Below are 21,135 nucleotides of genomic sequence, written 5' to 3'. Positions count from 1 at the left end.
AAATAATTAGCATTACATTTCGCAAATGTATTCAAATATCACATTAAATAAGGTGCAGTGTCATTAGCTTATTTTGAAGCAGATGACATGAAAAATGTGCAGTGTACTCGCCGAGACGCGAATACGCGCCGAGTGTGCTACGGTTACATCACGAAGGCGTGCGGAAAGGTGGGGGTAAAGTACGTCACAAAATATTCGATAATAATTGTAACTTCTACTCGTAACAATACTTTTTTCCCCTTATATAGGCTGGCCTTTCACACGGATAATTGTTGATAATGCGTTTTGCGAGAAAGAACATTAAGCACCCTTTTAATGGTACACGAGTTACATAAATTCTCAAATAAATACTAGTATAAGAAATTCAGAATTTTGTTTGTACCGTGTATGAATCTGAGGAAGATGTGTACCATATTTCAAATTATCAATTCATAGATAAGAAAGAAAGTTAAGAAGTAAATCTCATGCATATCATAAGCAAACCCTATTTCCCTAAGTTTCTCATCTGGCAGTTCAAATGACTCTTCAGACTTAACATTGTATATTTCATTAACAAGACTTGGAATGAAATTGGCCCACCAGCGGCCGAGCGGTAAAGTAGCTGAACACTGGTAGTTCGGTATGAGGTTCGAATTTCTGAGTTTTCCTTAGAAAGTCCTCCACGAAGGCATCCCTCCCCTTAGGCAGATAGCCCTCGAGGCTTTGCCGAAATTAAATAACTTAACCTAACCTAACCTAACCTGGAATGAAATTGATAGACTGATATGTTGTAATCCCAAATGACTGGACACTTAGAGTTAAATGCATTCGGCGGGAGTGGCCAATGCCCATATGGGTGATTTGGCCGTTTCGTCACTGAGAACTTTGACCAGAGTGCATTGCAGGGAGCAACCGAATTACTTCCTCATGAGATAGGGGAAATTCAGTTACAGTTTTGATGGAGAACAAACCCTAAGACGAATCTTCCCCTCCCGCCAAATCTCTCATAAGGACATTCAACTCACTAGCATTTAAAATGCCTACGCAGAGATTATGCACATGCAATCATCCAAGCCTTCTCCGGGATTTGAATACGTCGCTAAGCATTATATTGATTAGGACAGCCTGATATTGAGGCATAGCTGGACCAAATGGATACTCGGCCATTGCAAAAAAGGCTCTGTCAATGACGAGAGATTCATTGCAATCATTTCGATATCGATCAGGTTAGCCTGATATTGATGCAAAATGGATACTCGGCATTGCAAAGATGGCTCTGTCACTGATATTGATGCAGAGCTGGACCAAATGGATACTCGGCCATTGCAAACAAGGCTCTGTCAATGACGAGAGATTCATTGCAATCATTTCTATATCGATCAGGACAGCCTGATTTTGATGTATAGCTGGACCAAATTGATACTCGGCATTGCAAAGAAAGATTTTCAGGAGGGATAGAATACACCATGGCGATGGAAAAACACATAAAAATGCATGGCCGGAAACGCTTTTCTGACGTCTGTCATTGACGAGAGATTCATTGCAGTCATTTCTAATGTCGATGGATTAAAATCCGTATGCTGAGAAAAAATGGAAGTATACAGCTGCGGAAGTTACAGAATTTCTTCAGAATAAGTTTCTAGCGATTATTGTGAGTGTAACGATAACTAGGTGAAGCGATTCAAAGGACGTGGAAAAAAAAAAGAAAAAGAAAGTTGATGCTGAAAAGCAAAAGTGAGCTATGATGGGACATATTAGAATATGCAAGGCGTTTCAGCAAGTCGGTTACAAATTTTCAGGAGGGATAGATTACACCAAGGCGATGGAAAAACACAAAAAAATGCATGGTCGGAAACGCTTTCCTGACGTAGTAGTTACGACACAAACCCCAAGAAAGGAAGGACTAGAACAGGGCGAGGATATATACTTATTATTCTTAGTACAGCAGAAACCAAGAAATACGAACGTCAATCGTCATCCTAGAATGTGTTCGAAATCACGACCTCGGACCGTGATGCAGGAAACGTGCTTCATGTATATTACATGCATGCTACAGATGCTCCACGCGCCGGAGATGTGAGGCCTGGGTCGTAATTTCGAACACCTTCTTTAATGACGATCGTTGTCTGTTTATATTCTTATTTGTTGGCGTATGCTTTACTAGACATAAACATAATAAAATATGTTTTTGTCACACTGTTCCTGTCCTTACTCTTTGGTGTTTTGTGTTGTCACTACTGCGCCATAAAAGCGTTTCCCATCACGCATTGCTGTGTGATTTTCCATTGTCCAAGTGTACTCTATTGCTCCCGAAAGTTTGTAACCGATTTTCTGAAACACCCTGTATATTCAAGCTTTCAGGCTGCATGTATTTACAAATTGTGTTAAAAAGTAACGAAATTGCAACGTTCACCATGTAGATACATTAAGTTATTTTAAGCAGGAGGTATGAAAAATGTGCAATGAGGACCAGGACCTCTCGAAAATGTGTCGAGTGTGCTACCGTTACACCACGAAGGCATGCAGAAAGGAGGAAGAAAACACCCCCTCTTTAAAAAAGCGACTGTGGTTTAGGGAACCGAATCGCCAAATCATGGTGGTGACGAATTAATGTTCGTGGTGGTGACGAATTAATGTTCGTGGTGGTGACGAATTAGTGTTCGTGGTGGTGACGAATTAGTGTTCGTCACCACCTGGGTCGATTGGGTCTGGCGATTGAGCGATTGAACTACTGTAGAATCATTAGGATTTTTGAAGTAGGAAACGCGAAAAATGAGCAATGTCCTCGTCGAGACTCGAACTTGACGTCTCGAAATACGGGTCGAGTGTGCTACCGTTACACCACGAAGGCATGCAGAAAGAAGGGAGAAATACCTTATGACCATATTATCCTAAATAATGGCAGTAATTTGATTTGAAGGCAAACAAATGCAGTGGATTTAATTCTTAAGAAAAAGTGAAAATATACTGTACTTTTATGACACGTTAATGAACTGTTTCATAAAGTAATAATGTATGGGTCTTCTAAAAAACTCGCTTCTTATGGTATACAGGCCTCTTTCAGATTATTCTAATTTTTCAGATTATCAGTTAATAGACACCAAATAAAGTTTAGAAATAAAATACTTGCGTATCATGCGCAACATTAACCCGTTCTCTCCTAATTTCTCACTTGGCAGTTTAAATGACTCTTTAGGTTTAATATAATAACTTTCATTAATAAGGCTTATAAGGTATTTCTCCCACTTTCCTAGAGTTCTTCGTGGCCTAGTGGTTCTGCACGCAGGGCCGGTATTCCAGAGGTCCGTGGTTCGATTCCCGGCGAAGGCGTTTGCTATTTTTCATCTTTTATGCTTCCAATTAACCTAATGACTCTACAGGCTTAACATTGCACAATCGTGTATTGAGTATAAAAGAGGAATGCAAGCTCAGAGTAAAAATTTAAATCATATTTTTATTAGTTAGAATATTTGCATTTTTATTAAAATAAAAAGTGTAGCAGTTTCTGACGGTTCTGATCTTCAATCACTCTACGCGCACATTATTTATCTTTCACAGTTTCATATAAAATCGACTTGTATATAATACTCTCTTGAAAAAAAAAAAAAAGTTTTAACTTACCTTCCTTTTTCTTGAATGGATGAATTTGTGACACCTGTGAGAATAAAAATACTCAGGTTTCAGAAGGGCAGATGCATTTTACTTCTGACATCCGCATCCATAATGGCTTTTCCATATCAGAAAATATCTGTAGTGCGTTTGTGTAAAGGAGAGTAATTTGTGAAAGCATTTTGTTTCTATTAGTGCAATACTTTTCAATACAGATAAACAAGCATGAAACGCTCGTAGAATGAGATATATTGCAAATGCTTTCCAAAACGATCTAAATTAAATAATTTTTTTTTTTTTTTTTTTGAGAACTGAAATTATTTTTATCACCTACATCTGCCTCTTTTATTTTAAATATTCGTATCATTTCTTTTAGATTTAGACGTATTTCCGAAGATTTTTAGGAATGCAAGGGGAGTAAAATATTGCTATATGGTATGTAGCTTGTTTAAAATTTTTTTATCTTCAGTTTCATCCATTATTGAATAATTAAAAAGGAAGGAAATTAGGATTAGGAATTTCCTTGGAACACTAGTAATTACTAGTGTTCCTAAGTTTTAAACCATTTTTTGGGCATTTTTTATGATATGTTATAGAATCCCAAGGAAAGATTTTATAAAAAAGTACCCTATGACTTAATAGTACCAGAGCTTCAAATACAAATGCGTTTTTACACACACTTTTGAAGACTGAACCACAAGAAAATGATCCACTGTACCACATCTTTTTCAAATACAAATTCTGGCTTTTAAGAACTTAACCAAAAAATGATTTAGAACAATACAGTTTAATGTTTAAAGGCCTCCTTTTGTCAGCATATCCATAAACGTAAGATTTTATTACTTTGTATGCAAAATAAAATATCTCAGGATGAAGAAATATAAATTATGAAAATTGCAGAACAATTCAAGATTTGCTGTTGCCCCAGACAAAATAGTAACCGGTAATTTTAGTTGAACATTTCAAACTAGACATTCTAATTATTAAGCATCCTAGTCACTCGCTCATGTAATCATTTCCGAAATTTCAACATTATCACATAATAACTTTGTAGAGACATTAGGATTGTTTTTGGAGGCCGACAAGATGAAAAATTAGCAACGCCTTCGCCGGGAATCGAACCACGGACCTCTGGAATACCGGTCCAACGTGCAGAACCACTACACCACGAAGGCACGCTAGGAAGGCGGGAGAAATACCTTATATACTCCCCCTTTTAAAGGGTGACTGGGGTTTTTAGAGGACCCAATCGCCAAATCCTGGGTGAGGAGAATCATCAGCCAACACCCTTTTAGTTCGGGCGCCACTGTAGAGACATTAGGTATATTTTTGGAAGCAGGAGAATTGAAAAATTACCAACGCCTTCGCTGGGAATCGAACCACGGACCTCTGGAATACCCGTCCAGCGTGCAGAAACACTACACCACGAAGGCACGCTAGGAAAGTGGGAGAAATACCTTATATACTCCCCATTTTAAAAGGGCGACTGTTTGTTTTTAGGGGGATCCAATCGCCAAATCCTTGGTGTGGTGGAGACTCATCATCCACGACCGTTTAGTTCGAGCGCCACTGTAGTTTGTTTCCACCCAGGATTGTTTTTGGAGGCCCGCAAGATGAAAAATTACCAACGCCTTCACCGGGAATCGAACCACGGACCTCTGGAATACCGGCCCAGTGTGCAGAACCATTACACCAGGAAGGCACGCCAGGAAGGCGGTAGAAATACCTTATAACTTAAGTTCAAGTCATTCAATCATCATTAAAACCAAGACAATTCTTTCAAAGAAAGATGAATTTTAAAAATCTCATGATATGTCTCCTAGCCACTCCTCTTGAGTGTTATGTAGTTAATTAGTTGTATTGCTGCTTTACATATAATTTGGATGCATTCATGATATATTCCAGGAATGGATAGCTTTCTTTATTTTACAGTAGATTTTTCCCATGTAATTTCAATTGACACTAAAACATATGCTACGTAATATAGGATAGTAAAAAATGACTTTAATTCACTACGTAACCTTCGAGGCTTGTGATACTATTCAAAATTACTGTACGAAATAATTAAACGGCAGTTGGAAGTTTACCATTTTGAAGATTAACTTCTTAATCATATATATTACGCTGGTAACACGTTAATTTTTCTATTCATTTTTGTAGAGATTTTCTAAGAACTTGCATAATGAAGCCGTTAAACAACTTCATTCTATGAGGATATTGAATTATAATAGAAACATGTAAGCACTATTCAAAGAGATAAAGTGAAATTTATGATTTGAAAGGTTTCATGTACCGAAACTCTAATTAAGATAAAACGGAGTAGTAATCTTAATGTCAGTACCGTAATTAAGATAAAAATATGTAATACTAGATAATAGTAATCTTAGAGTCTGGCAGATTTGTACCTGCATAAATTTCTGCTTTAGCGGTGCAATGCTCTTGAAAGTATATTTAATACTAGAACTACGACGATGGGTTATAACGGATCCAGTAATTTGACTGACTTTATTTTCGCACTGTATGTGAATCGGACGCGTAATTAATGTTATTGAGTATAAAAATTTATTTTGTGTGATATTAAGGAACAAGAAGGTTAGGTTAAGTTTTATGAAAATAGTAAAGCATACGAAGTCTAACAGAAGGGATGCCTTCGTGGAAGTTTTTAAGGGAACTGCCTTATTCACACTTTAGGCCCTGAAAAACCTACCAAAACCAATGATACAGCCAGCTCGTTTACCTGGTCTCGAACTCAGAACGCACAAGCAGTATTCAACGTTTTCTGACCGTTCGGCAAATGGTTCGACTCTGTTCGGTCGTTCTCGGAACTCCACGTACTCTCTAGACTCTCCACGCTACAACTCGCAATGCACTCGACGATACACAAGAGTATAGCTCTCGACTCAGCACAGTCTAAGACAAAACTCGACGATGCACTAACTCGCGATACACTAAAAGACTCTCTTGATGCACTCGACGACCAACTCGGCGCGAGACTTCGAGACACTCTCTCAATGACTGACTATCAGCCCGCTAGACGAGGCACACACACACACTGACTGCGGACCAGCAGGGTTTATATAGCTTTCGGCTTGTGTTCGAGAACATTCTGGGCTAAACCGGTAATAATTCGTTCCAGAAGGTTCTCCAACCGTCCATGGTATACCGCCAAATGGGCGATTTCTTGCCAAATGTGGCAACCCTGCCTTCCGTTGCCATTTTATGGAAAACCTAAAACTGCTTTGCGGGGAAGCCATCTTACCGCGCCTGGACATTTCGTAACAATACTTTTATGCAGATTCTTCATTATTTAATTTCTTTAAATGTATCTCAGAGCGATAAAATCTAGTGGCAACAATTTGAAAAGTGAATCGGACATTTAAAGGTTTCGATGCAAAATGCCAAAACTAAATTAATAGCCCTTTGGGCTAAACATTATACTGCAGCTGATATTCCGAAGGCGTATGATTTTAACAATTTTTATCTTCCTTCTTGTTGGTTCATCCCAGACTAACGCTATTTGTCTTTATTTCTTCCTATTGAAGTAAATATGTGTGAGGCGAACGAAATAATGAGAACGTCTGGGAAATTGTTACTGTTAATTTCTTAAATTAGGATTTCTAGAAAAGTAATTCTTTTGCAGTAATGACTTGATTTTATTTAGTTATTCTGCAAGAGGGTTTCTCCTTTCGTTCAATCTTCTAGTCTGTTTGTTGAAATTTTAGTTCCGTTCTTTACAATCGATTTTCTTCCTTTTAGGTTACCTTTCCTACTCTTTATGCAAATAAGTATCTAAATAAAAACACCAGCGAAGAAGAAATATGCCATATTTACTTGCTAATGATGCTATATTTCTACAGCATTTCCACGTGGAAGTAGAATTTGTGGTGCTGAGCATTTTACGCTTTGATCGCATCCATTTTGCTTTAGTTTGGATTAACATTCCTGTTTTGTTTGATTTGGAAAACGGTACTTTTGCATGAGCTAGGCAACCAGTTTTGTCAAAAACTGATGTTTCCATGGAAACAAAAAGTTAGAAATTATTTATCTTGTTCTTTGCTATCTACCAGTTCTTTGCATAGTTGTTATTGTTGTCTTGCTCATGTAATTTCATAGAAGAATGGTTGCTAGAGCCTCGAAGAGGTTGGTCTTCTACTTCAACGTAAGTTTTCACGAAGACTACCCAGAGGGATGGTTCGGGTTCAGAGCAACAATGCAGATTATCCACGGCAGTTTCTGATGTCAACACAATACACCAATGCGGATACACTGGATGTTGACTCTTCTATCGTTTAAATCTATTTGCATAGAGTCGTGAGGAAGGAAAGACAGGATATGTTCAATGCATAATAGTTTTGTTTCAGGGCAGTGACCAGAAAGTTGCTGCTGAGGTTTTGGCAACGTTTTATGAAAGCGATATGTGAGCGCTAGCATATTCTACGTATGCCTAAGCTTCAAGTGAAAATGCTGCCTAGCTGGGTCGTCAGAAAATAAAGACGGAATGTTAATATTCTGCAAGTGAAACAGCTGTTGGAGATGTTCTAGACAAATCCGTACAAAATAAGGCACCAAAGAAAAAATCCGTACTAAGGCACCAAAGAAAGTACGAGATATATTATGGAAAAAAGAAAAGTAAGTAGAGCAGTGTTTTCTTGAATGAGAATGTCTACCTGATGCGATATTGGTCCAGTAAGCGATATGAAATGGTAAAAGGGTAGTGTTGGTATTGTCTTGTCCGTGTATTTCATGGAAGAATGGTTGCCAGAGCCTTAAAGAGGTTGGACTTCTATTTCCACCCCAGTTCTGAGGGTGGTCTGAGAGTTTCCACCTTTCTACCTTGCCAGCAAACCATACGGGAGTCTATGCATATTTGTAATGTTTCTATATTTGAAATGCCTTTATATTCTGTCTTGCAATTTCACGTTTTGTTCTCCACAAGACTGCTCACTAAGCGGAAAATTTTATTCACGTGAATAAATTCTATTCATGTAATAATAATAATTTATGCAATAATAACTCTAGGATTTTTATTACGTTTTAAGTTATCTGATCAGATTATGTTTTTCTTTCCCTTTCGTTTCGCCTAGACACACACTTCTGACAGAAAAGATAATACGACGTAGTTTTAGGTGGAATGAAAGCAATGCAAATGGATCTATATGTAGTTTTATTATAGTTTATTATAGTTTTTATATGTAGTGATGTAGAGGGATTTTTTATGAAGAGACCCTATGTAATTAATTACATTGTTAGCTTCTTAAAAAATCAATTTAAACACTTGTCTCGCACAGAACTACAAATATTAAGTTTGAAAAATTACATTATTATTGCACTGAACAACATTAATACATTATTATTAAACAACATTAATCCTTTATTATTAAACAACATTAATACATTATTGTTGTACCAAACAACAAACCGAATAAAACACAATTAACAAAAATACATTATTATAGTACAGTTTCATTTTAATCTGATTCAAGAAAGTGATGACAAGTTTTTAAATTTTAAATTATAGTTTTAAAATTTCGCTTTAAGTTTTAAAAATTTATTTGAAGTAAAATGTCAGAAAAAAGCTAGAGCAAGATAAAGAGCTTCGTTGTTGTTTGCTAATGCTCCCTTGATTTAGCTTAGTTCCGCCTCCACTTTTGATGGAAAGCATCCAGAGGAGCGGGGCCGAGGGTCTCCCACCCCTCTTCCCCAACCTCTCCAGAGGACTTTCGTCTCGCCCATGCCGCACGGGCACTGTAATTTACAAACGTCCATTCCTTCTCCGGTATTCGAACCCGGGTCCTTCGGCACGGCAGTATGCGACGCTAACCACTATATCGGTAGGGCGGTAGATAAAGAGGTGCTACCTACCACCCATTTACTACTTCATTGCGCCATTTCCTAGTAGCTTTGATGCAAGGCGTTCTGTCCAGATAATAACAATAAGTGCTAAAGAATACCAGCTATAACTTAAATTTATGATATAAGTTTGGTTTGGTTTATGTCATTATGGCAAAGCCTCGAGGGCTATATGCCTAAGGGAAAGGATGCTTTCGTGGAGAACTTTCTAGGAGAAACGAAACTCAGACGGAACTACCATTGTTCAGCGAGTTTGCCGCAAATGACATTATCTGAATTGCATCTTTCCTTGAACTGATTTATTTTAACAAGTTGGGGAATCTGATTGGAGTACGATACCGTCATTTCACTGCGCATTGTCAGAAACAGCTTGCTATAATTTAAAAAAAGAAAAAGAAACCTTTTTTTATTTTTTTTATTTTAATGTCTATGTTGTTATTTAACATAAGTGAATTATTGATGTTTAATACAAGAGTGATAAGCCATTCTAACACATTTCTTATTTAAATAAGAAAAAGATTATTTGCTGTCTGAGGTACTTTATAGTACCTAGAAAATGCCAGTACAGACTTTTATATTATTTATCGTACTGCGTATTTTTATAAAGCTTACATAACAGAATTCTACTTTTTTCTATTAAATTTTGTATATCGAAAATTTTTGTAATCAGGGTTTAATAATTTATCTTGGCAAGACTAATAGGTGTGGTGTATTTAATTATGGCAAAGCACACTAGGGCTATCTGCCTAAGGGAAGGAATGCCTTCGGTGAGGGCTTTCTAAGGGAAACTGGCTCGTATACACGTTACACACGGAGAAAACCACGAAAACACCCATGCAGCCAGCCCGTTTGCGGGATTCGAACCTCGGACCGAACTACCAGTGTTCAGCGACTTTACCGCTCGGCCGCTGGTGGGCCCGGGCGCTAATAGGAAGAATGCCTTTGGGAAGGACTTTCTAAGGGAAGCTGATTCGTACACACATTGCACATAATGAAAAACCACGAAAAACATCCATGCAACCAGCCCGTTCGCCGGGATTCGAACTACCATTGTTCAGCGCTTTACCTATCGTCCGCTGGTGAGTCCAATAGTTACTGTTTCGGTAAAGTCCTCAATCCTTCCGATAAACTTCTTCTGAGAAACCTGATGAGTCAGGATAAATCTTAATTGCTTCTTCCGTGTTGCGTTTAAATAAAGTTGTGTTTATATAATTTCAAATTCGGAAAAGTTCATACAAAGTCTGGCTATTTATTTCCAGGACTGACGTAACTGTAGGAGAACTAAAAGTCGGAAGATGGCCAAATGATTGCATATTGAAGAGCGCTTTCTTGCGCATGTGTAGTGCAATCGGCGCCATTCTGAAGTAAGTGGTATCCTGAAGTATCCCGCTCAAGAACTTATGAATGGTTTAAACGCTTTCGGGACGGGTGCGAAAGCATCGAAGATGATCCACACACAGGTCGGCCGCGGTCCGTACGCACGCCGGAAGCAATTGAAAAAGTTCGCGGATATGGTGAAATGGGATCCTCGATTGACTATTCAACTACTCGCCAATGGACTGAACATGGACAAAAAGACATGGACGGCGAATTTTGACGCAAGACCCAGGCAAACGCAAGATTTGTTCCAGATTCGTTCCTCACCATTTAAGGGACGAACAAAAGCAAATTGAGACTGGACGCATGTGGCGAACTTATCGACAACGCTGATGCTGACCCTGCGTTCCTGGATAGGATAGTCACGGGAAACGAGTCTTGGTGTTATCAATATGACACTGAAACCAAGCATCAAAGCTCCGAATGGCGGTCTCCAAGTTCACCACGGTAGAAAAAATTTCGATTTGAAAAGTCCAAATGAAGGTCATGTAAATCGTTTTCTTCGATTGCGATGAACTCATTCATCATGAATTTCTTCCTCCTAACACGACTATCAATGGACAGTTCTACACAGAAGTTCTTGACCGACTTCGAAAACGAATTCGTAGAGTGAGGCCTCATTTACAACAAAATGGGAGTTGGCTGCTGCTACGTGACAATGCCCGCCCACACATTGCGTTGCCTGTGAGGCGATTCTTAGCCCAGCATGGTGTCGTTGAAATGCAGCATTCACCATACTCTCCAGACCTAGCACCCGCAGACTTTTTGCTGTTTCCTAGGCTGAAAAATTCGCTGAAGGGAACAAGATTTCAGGATGTCGAAGCCATCAAGAAAACTGTAACGTCACTATTAAAGAGCATTCCGAAAGAGGACTTTTAAAACTTCTTTCCGAAATTTGTACAGCCGAGCCCAGACGTGCATTACGGCTGATGGGGATTACTTTGAGTCATATTAAATGGCTATGTGTTTAACTTTTTTTTCTTCTGAGTTATTCCATGAGTCCTGGAAATTAATAGCCGGACCTTGTAGAATAGTCTTCATTGTACAGTGGTTCATATATTTCGGATAGCTACCTGACGCGACTGTGTTCGTCTGCTCAACAGAAATGAGTTGTTACTTTTTAGTACCGAAATGACAGCTGGCTCGAACTGCTAAATTTCAGAAAAACTAACCTCGTAACACGCAAATGCTAGAAATACTCTCTCTCTCAAGATTTCAAATCCTCAGCTTAAATGCACAAACAGCTAATTTGCATTCTGGTGAGAAGCGAAAAAGAGAAGTTATAGTCATGATAACTGATTAAGTAACATAGGTAGTTCTAAAAATATATGCTATAAGGTATTTCACCCTCTTTCCTAGCGTGCCTTCGTGGTGTAGTGGTTCTACACGTTGGGCCGGTATTCCAGAGGTCCGTGGTTCGATTCCCGGCGAAGGCGTTCTTAATTTTTCAATCTCTGCGGCCTCAAAAAATTACCTAAAGTCTCTACAGTGCAGTGTGATAATATAATAATTCCATAATGTAATGATACAATAATATGTATGTAAAAGTACAGTAATAAAATTTATATAATATGACAATACAATAACACGCTAATGTAATAATACAACAGTATGAATATAATATAATAATACAATAATAAAATTTATATAATGTAACAACACAATAACACGAATATTATACTATAATAAAATATTAATGAATTAATACACACACACACATATATATATATATATATATATATATGTAAAATATAAAAAAAATACGATGGCTTTGCTCTTTACGCTATGTCCTGGATGTTTTCATGTCTTTTCTCATCCTTTTGCTTTACTCCTGTACTAATGCTTTTCTCACCCCGGCCTCTCTTTTTGACGGGGAGGGGAGATGTAAAATATAAAAAAAAAAATACGATGGCTTTGTTCTTTGCGAACCAGCAACCTTTAATTAATTTTCTGCAATTCAGGATCTTCCCCTAGACCAGTACCTTCTAGAACATTCGCGCCTATTACATAACCTCCTCATATAAATGCTGCGTCATAAGTTTTTCTACATTTTTAAAGAAGCTACTCTGTTACATAACCTTTCATATAAATGCTGCGTCATAAGTTCTCCTACCCAGATACCTTCTCGCCATCGTTCTGCTAACGCCTCCGCTATGCTCCTCTTTCTTTGTTAGAACGTTATAACGTCAGTCGTATCTAATAATTCAATTACTGTGTTATTTGAATAACTTCATCTGAAAAAAAAATCATCTGCTCTAAAATAAAATAGAGATATGCTGTTAAAAGTGAAAAGTCCTGAGTCGCCATTTTTCTCCGTGGTGCAATCATTCCAACTTCGTCAACCATCTGCGAAAACGTGAAATGGAAAAACCTCACCATTCACCCACGATGTGTTGGAATAACTGAAAACATTATATATATATATAATCTTAAATTCACTTAGTGCGAAATCGAATATATAATTTAATAATATGTATATAATGTAATAATACAATAATATGAATATAATAAAATAACACGGTAATAAAATGTATATAATGTAACAGTACTGTAACCCAAATGTAATACAATAATGCAATAATAAAATATTAATGTAATAATGTAATAATATGTATATAGTTTAATAATATTATCATATGTATATAATGTAATAATACTATACTCTCCGATTTGATTACAGGCTCCTGGCACGTTTTGGAAGTTAGCCGTTTTTCATCAAGTCCTAAGGATTGCCGGAACCCTTGCAGAGCTCATTACTTATGGTAAAGAATGCGACCTTCGTCAAGATCTTTACTTTAGGAATAATCACCGACTTGCATAAAAGTGCCGGCGCCCTTCTCAGCTTCATTAAAGTGGAGAAAGCAGCTTTCATCCATCATCCCGTAATTATCATCCTGGCGGGATTACCATCTTAAACATATATATAAGTGGGCCTCATAATTTGTATCGCCTCATAATTTGTAGTCGAAGTGTGCTGGTACTTTACAATTAGAGCATCTTTATTTGGAGTCCCCATCGTAAAGCTCAGCTTATAACCTGGATGTCGTCGAGGTAGCGACATCATTATGTCAGAACACCGTTACGATGGGTTCCGTACTGGCGGGGAACAATCGCCGAGTTGCATAAAGGTGCCTGCGTCTTTAAGGAACTTACAACAACCGGCGACTAGGGAAATTTTCCGAATTGCCGATAACTCCAACCGCCCGTGCTCATGCGGGGTGGTAGCAGATCTTGATCATTATCCGTTTGCTTGCCGAAATACTGCAAAAAGTGACCAGCGTAGAAGTATATCTGTGCCTAGGGCTGAAGTTACTTCACAAAATCTGTATGCTTGGAAATGCATACGCAGCTGCGTCAGTATGGCACATAATATCTGAAACAGGTTGGAGTAAACTTCAGCTGCCATCTTCGTCGCCAGGGCAACCCCTATTATGTACTTGAGTTTTTTAACGCAGCTTATTTAAATTACCATTTTTTGTTCTGTACTATTTATTTTTATTTGCTTTTGTCTTATTTCTTTCTCATGAGTTATTTGTTTTATTTAATATGTATGATTATTAGTTACATGATTATGTATGATTATTTACTTAGTATTATATATATACACTTACGAGGCAAAACATTATGACCATCCCCACAATTTTCATTGAAATCTTCTGGATGACGTTTAGACGTGATTAAGTGGGAATGGTGTTTAATTGATGTTGGGGAAAGTAAGGAATTATTTTTGCACTTACGTTTGCGAGTGATGAGAAAGGCTGCTGATCAAAGCGAATTGGATAGAGGCCATTTCAAACTGAATTTTGTAATGGCCCAGAGACTCGGAAAGAGTATCTCCGAACCTGAGCTAAGTTGTTCACGATCTGCCGTTGTTAGTATTTATGCAAAGGGGATAAATGAGACTGAAACCAGCAGTAGACGCGAAGGTATTAGTTGTCCACGCGCCATCAAGCAGAAAGGACGTCGGAAACTGTCTTGATTGGTACAACAAAATCGGCGCAGACGGTAACTCAACTAATACGCCAATACACTACGGGTCCAAATGGCGAGTGTTTCGGAACATACAGTTCAGTGGATGCTGTTGGATATGGGTCTGTGTAGAGAACATCCCACATCGTGTTCCTCTGTTGACTAAACGTCACTGTCGATTACGCCTACAATTGTTCCAGAAACATAGAGATTGGATCATGGAAAAGTGGAATACAGTTGTATGGTTGGATGAATCACGATTTCTCATTCATAACGTCGATGGTCTTAGTCAGGGTATGCCATCTTCCAGACGAACAGTTGCTTCCTCCCTTTAGACACAGTAGATTATACACAGGCTGGTGGTGGCAGTATTATGCTTTGCGGGAAGTTCTAAAGGGCGGCTCTGGGGCCTTTAATTGTGGTAGAACAGACCATGAAAGCTTTGGACTATATGAACGTTGATTTTCACCTCTACACGGCGTCTGTCTTCACAATTGGAAATTGAATCTTCTAGCAAGCTAACGCCTCATATCAGAAGGGTCGATCTGTGTTGGAGTTGTTCCAGGAGCCTAAGGATGAATTAAAGGGACTCATACACCTTAAAACTCATAAGATCTTCGAATATATGACTATTGCAAGAATTGGGATAACTTATTTATTTTAAAAGCAATTACTTCCAACGTTTTACAGCTCACTTATTAGCTCACTCATTAAATTTCAAGTATGTACCATTAGCCATTTTTAAAATATCATGCGCGCAAGGTGGAAACAGGACGAAGTTTTTTTTTGTCACGAAGCGGATTAAATTACAGAAATATTTGTGGCTGCACAAACTTTCTGGTTACTAGTTTCCAAAGCAGCTATATTATGTAGTCAGCTGTAAAACGTTGGAAGTAATTGCTTTTAAAATTGGTAAAATATATCAATTCTTGCAACTGTCACATATTCGAAGATCATAAGGGGTTTAAGGTGTATGAGCCCCCTTAATGTCCTGGCTCCCTAAAAAGCCGGAACTTAACCCCGTAGAACACATTTGGGATATCATGCATTGGAAGCTCAAAGATCAAACACTACTATATCAGAATACCTCTACTTTGTTTTGTTTTTGTTTTATACGGGCGCAGCCCTTCCGCCTGGTTTGTTGAACCTTATGAAGAAAAGCAGGCGCAACCCTTCCAACAACAAACGACAGGAGCCGGCGAGCCGGCCGTGTCCAAATAAAAACAAAAAACAAAATCAATTTAGCAGAGCTTAACAAAAAAAAAAAAAAAAAAAAAAAAAAAGATAATTAGGTTAGTAAACTAAAAAGAATAACACAGCACATAAAAACACAAAAACATTTAAGCTGTCCCTGCACCTTTGCATACAAAGTCTTTCTCTCCCTTTAAGGGTTAATACCTCTACTTTTCTTGACCGCTACTTAGATATTTGGTACACAGTGTCTCCAGTCATCTACCAAGAACTTGTAATATGCATGCCAAAACGAGTTGCAGCTGTTTTGCAGGTCAAAGATCGCATAACACGTTATTAAGAAGGTGGTCATAATATTTTGGCTCTTAAGTGCATATGTATCAATTATCTTTTAATTATTGTCATGTACTCTAATTTGATCTTCAATAATTGCATATATTGGCTGCATTAATGTATTATTTTATATTTTTATATCAGTGATTATGTTAAATGTTCGTAGTTACACTTAATGTATTACATAGCTGACTATACCAGGGATATCCCTGTAACTCAGTCATACCTTTACCAGAATTGTAATTATCTATAGAACTCATTAACTATTCACGGTGTGGAGTTAATTCCGTCAGCGAGGCCATCTGGCCGATATTCTAACTGTTCCAGTGGATCGGCTGCCTTATATATTTTCTAAAAGTCGAACGTATAGAATCTTATATAAAAGGGATATCCACAGGGTGGCTCTTATGCGAGTAAAATATGTATAGGATATACGGTAAACTAAAACTGATCAGTGTCCGAAAGGAAGTAATTAGTTTATTTCAGTTCTTTTTCGAACTTGTTAGGAAACATAAACTAATCAATGTGAAATGTAATTATTTTTTCGTAATTAAAAGTTAATTATTTTAACATTTGAGAAATAAATGAAGATTAATTAATGATTAATTAAACATAAATATTTATTTCTTATTAGATAGGAAATTTAATGCTATTCAAAAACAAAAAATAATTAAATATAATTAAATAAATGCATGGAAATATTGTATACTGATTCCATCAAACAATTTTTTAAATAAAATCATTAATTTATATATTTAACGCATTAGAAACGCTTAATATCAAACGGAATTTGCTCGAAATTAAATATTTTTTTTTTATTTCGGGCACTAGCCATTTTAGGTTTGGCCACTACTGAGACATGAAGCGGTGGCCATTTTATTTACGGAGGCAACTTATAGGTGGCCACCATTACCTCTTATGGAGGGACAGACCATTTATATACACGCCTTCTCCGGGATTCGAACCCCGGCCCTTCGGTACGGCAGTCAGAATCACTAACCATTTTTCTATCTGGGCGGCAGTTAAAAGGAATTTAGAAGTTGATTCGAGTTTGAATTCATGAGTTTATCTTAATTCGAAGTTTCCGGAATTTCTAACAAATATGACTACAGCTAAGAACGTTATAAGTTTTTATACAGCTTAGAACACAACGTTACCTTTAGAAAATTTCAAGAATCCATGTTGTTATTGCTGTAACTCACTTGTCTGACAGTAACATCAATCTAAGCCCACGAACTTCCTTGTAGTAAGGAGCGCAAGATATGCCTGTCATTGGCAATAGCTTTGAGCACCTTACTGGTGACAATGCGATTGAGGTCAAGTCCGCTCCCAATTTTGATGGAGAGCACCTCGGGCGGGACGGGCCTGAGGGTCTTTCACCCCTCTCCCTTTCCACCAAAGCACACGAGAGGAATTTTGGCTCGCCGCAAATTTGAAGTGCCGCCGTACGGCGCCGACACTGTACGTTTGCAAACCTCCATGCCTTCTCCGGGATTTGATCCCGGGGCCTTCGGCGCGCCAGTCAGCGACGATAACCACTATACCGGTTGGGCGATGAAATTGCCTTTATTGTAATACTCTAGGTAACGCAGAACACTTCGTCGAATACTGTGGCTTAACTTGGAGCGTGAGGGACCAATACAATGTAAGAAAAATAGAGGATATTAAATATAATATTTTAGAAAAGTTTGCAAGAGATATAATGAATATTGTTAATAAGGAAAGAATTGGAATTATGGTATAAAAGTGATTATAGTACACAATTCTTAGTTTTGTGTTTTAGCTGTGTGTTTGATTATGTGGCGTCTTTATTATTTTTGGTTTATAACCAGTTATAATTATAATTTTATTCTGATAGTTTGGTTTGAATGCGATTTTTAAAAGGAAAAAGATTAAGCTGGACAACCAGTTCAGACTTGTATTTTTGAGTTTGTTTAGTTTCATTTTACTAACTTTTTAGTTACTCGGGGCTCGGGCTTGGTATCTTAGAGCTGCATTAGATAAAGAATAAGATTTAATTTTGCTGGCATGTTGATAATTTTGGAACTTTTAAGAATTTAAGCATATTATGGATGGGGCACGGCCGGCTCGCTGGCCCTGTCGTTTTTTGTTGGAGGGGTAAGCCCTATTTTTGAACCATAAGGCCGACTACGTCGGCTAGGTGGGCTGGGGCTGTGCCCATATGTATGACCGGTTGGGCGATTCAGTTTGGAAGATAACAAATATACGGCTTCCTTGCCATGCAACTAGCATGCAGGTGAATTACGGCATAATTCTGAAGTAGCAGGGAAATGATTTCAGTCACTATGATCCAGATTCGAGAAGAATCTGAAGTCCCACAAGCTTCACAAAACTGTGATAGTTCAACATTTACGAAAAGATATCGTGAAAGAATTGGAGGAATTTAAGAACTGAAAAAAATATTTTTTACTGCATCAGGGTGTAAAAGTAGAAAACAAAGACACTACAAAACTTCGTGTTGTGTTCGACACATCATTACATGCCGAAGGCAAATTGTCAATAAAAATGTTTCACTACTTTTAAAATTATATAAATATGGATTTGTGGCTTTTCAGAATATATAATTGCGGCTGTCCAAATTCCCTAAATTCCGAATGCGGCTCTTACTAATATAAAGTTCGGCCACCCTTGTTATAAAATGCTTATTAAAACAACTAATAGTTGATTAACTTCTACCAGAAATATCAGATGCTCTTTATAGAAAATTTGATCATATTTTTAAATATCTCTAAATAGGTATCCTTATTTTAATTTTCTATAAAACATCCTGTAGAAGATTTAAAACATTATAAAATCGAGAATATGTTTTTGGAGATTTCAAAAAATAAATTAAGTTTTAGCTTTTGAATAGAATTTTCTAATCTAAATTTTAAAATGATATGTGACGTGAAGGGGAGATTAGAAATTTGCCGAACAGTTGTGATTTTTTTTCCTATATTGTTTTCATTTCAAAAACTACTCAGATAAAAATACACTTTAAATAAATTAAAACTAAGTTTTGAGTTTGAAACCATTTTTTTATTATTTTAACTTCGTGTACGAAACCTTAATTTCAGGGATTAAAAATTTATAATTAAGAGCATAAATTTAATCTTGTGATTTAAATTGATTTTTTTGCTTTAACAAATTTAATTTTTGTATTATATAAGCAATACTTAAAAAAGCCATCCAGACGGTAGTGTGGTTAGTGACTCTGGCTGCCGTACCGAAGATTCCAGGTTCGAATCCCGGAGAAGGCAAAGAATAATTAGTTGTCCGTTTTTTCACAGGAGGCCACAGTGCATCAACTTTTAGGTGCCTCCATAATAAAGTGATCAGCGTTTCCCGACTTTGTAGTGGTCGATGCCTATAATGATTTGTGCTCGACATTGGAACCAAAACGTACTTTACAAAAAATTGCGCAAAGTGAAACATAAATGTACTGTACACTTTGGTCACATTAAAGTGACCTTGAAATGTGACTAAACAGCAGTAAGCTAGAGAGGAAAGAAAGAGCAAGAATTTCCATTCAAAAAATGGTTCAACACTTAATGAATAAAACGGTTTTTATTTTTAATTTTATATATTCTATATTGTATATCCGAAACTGAAAATTGACTTTGATTATAATCATTTGATTTTGAAAATCATTTCATTTGGTCATTGAAAACTTTACAAATTTCTATAGAATACCATTTTATAAAATTTTGGAACTGATTTTCGATTCGACTCTAAAGAATTCAAATCTGTGAATCATTCTATAGAGGATTACGAGTAAAGTTCGATACAGAACTTCTACAGAACGCTAGCAGCTTGTATGAAAACGTTTCATAATGGTGGCAACAAAATTCCTCTAAATATTTAAATTTGTTGTTTTTGTTTATTGCTATAATATTGTATATTTTTTGGTCTAAAACACGTTAATTACTTATATTTGTTGTTTCATTTTGTGTGGAAATCCATTTGTGGTCTCATGTTATGTATATAAATATTTATTTATTGTTTAGAATGATAGATCTTTTAATTCTGAATCCGACAGCCATTAAATTGTTAACCTGTGCTACACCTTATGTATAATGGTTGTTATTAATCAGCTCTGAGAGTTGCAGTTCAGAGACTTTTAGAATTTACTTTTCGTTACTTTAATTTAGTTTACTTTAATTGCGTTTTCGAATTTACTTTTTGTGTGCTCAGCAGAAATCGCTTAGTATCCGAGGAGCTATTTACAGCTATTAATTTACTGTGTATATTTACTGTGTATTATAAGCTTCAATAAACTGAAAATTTCTTCCTGTTCATCTGGCATGATTATTTAAAAGAGACGCACGCACGCACCCACACTTCCCTACAACTACAGGAAATTTGATTTATAAATTACGTAATTCACCTTCAGATAAAGAGAAGAGATTAGACTGAGGGAAAGAGGATTTTCGTAAATCGCTCACGATCATCCACTTACGAAGAAATACTGCTTTGAACTACTAGAGTTCAGCAAAACTGCTAGTATCCAGGCGAACTTCGTATTCATTTTATTGACTCACTCAAGAGATGATTCCCTCAAGTTGAAAGGCTGAGTCAACCTTGTCCAGCCTGGGGATCGAACTCCGGAGCTGCACGATGCGCTAGCCACTGTGCTATCGGGCCTCGTTCAGCAGCTTGCCTTTTGCCAATTGCTAGGCTTCAAAAGACACTTAAAATATTTAATTCCTTTTTCAAATCTTATCACTCATATTATTTACTAACTCTAGGAGTGGTATATAAGTGATACGACTCTATGAGTGGTATGACTTTATACATGAGCAATCACTTGTAGAAAATCTCACGGAA

At 37.1% G+C, this 21,135-nt stretch overlaps 1 long non-coding RNA gene across 1 annotated transcript in view; it reads left to right on the top strand.

Moving 5' to 3' along the window:
* LOC146996620 (uncharacterized) overlaps positions 1-20,604 on the top strand; it is a 35,359-nt gene extending 14,755 nt beyond the window's left edge. Inside the window, exon 3 of the long non-coding RNA XR_015042353.1 lies at positions 13,496-20,604. This is a non-coding gene — a long non-coding RNA (uncharacterized LOC146996620). The remainder of the gene's footprint in view (positions 1-13,495) is intronic.
* The last annotated feature ends 531 nt before the right edge of the window (positions 20,605-21,135 follow it).

This window comes from Stegodyphus dumicola, chromosome 7, assembly GCF_044657685.1.
Source record: "Stegodyphus dumicola isolate Sdum_Otavi_A_Nest chromosome 7, ASM4465768v1".
Lineage (NCBI taxonomy): Eukaryota > Metazoa > Arthropoda > Arachnida > Araneae > Eresidae > Stegodyphus > Stegodyphus dumicola.
This window is presented reverse-complemented; position numbering and strand designations above follow the sequence as displayed.